Source organism: Cyprinodon variegatus, unplaced genomic scaffold (genome assembly GCF_000732505.1).
Source record: "Cyprinodon variegatus isolate N-32 unplaced genomic scaffold, C_variegatus-1.0 Scaffold849, whole genome shotgun sequence".
NCBI classification, from domain to species: Eukaryota; Metazoa; Chordata; class Actinopteri; order Cyprinodontiformes; family Cyprinodontidae; genus Cyprinodon; species Cyprinodon variegatus.
This window is the reverse complement of record NW_015151302.1, coordinates 116,326-117,044: the sequence shown is the minus strand read 5'-3', so window position 1 is coordinate 117,044 and position 719 is coordinate 116,326.

Below are 719 nucleotides of genomic sequence, written 5' to 3'. Positions count from 1 at the left end.
ATGGAGCAGTATCAGACTCATATGCTGCCTAGAATTGAGTCGGACTACGTCAGGCTAGATGTATGCTAGGAAACCAGGTCGTCTGCGTGTGTGTCGCAGGTAACGGAGATTTGCCCCGCCTCTTCTGCAGACACTCTGCTGCACCTCTCCAAAATTGCAGGTGACTGCAGTCAGTGCTGGAGAAAGGAGGCCTTTGATTGATCAAATCTACATCTGCTCTACACTATGCGTATTTCCTGTTTGGTGCCTTACCGGCTTGCTTTGTTTTTATGACAGCCAGTGTGGAAAACAACTTGTGAAGATGGACCAGCAGGAAGAGCGAGGTATGTGAGAACGCTGGGTTTTTTTTTTTTTTTTTTTTTTTGCAACTCACCGCTTGCGTTTTTCTTCTTCCTCACCACTCTGGCCTAGACCCATGGCTAGTTCGTGATTGTCCCTCTTGCGTTGTGGTGTGGAATAACAGCGCAGACCACGATTCAAAATGGCTCACTGCGACACACTGCTGTTCAGTTTTTAAAATAGATTTTCCATTTATTAATATTGCTCTGTTATTCCACACTACGGATCCATGAGGGGTGAAGTTATGACTAAATATCATCTTCCAAAAATTGTAAAACTTCTTTATGAAAATGAGACAGTGAAATGTTAATCTTGCTTAATTTAAAATCACATTTAAGCAAGACATCCAAGCCATCAAGTGTATTAAATATAGATTTAAG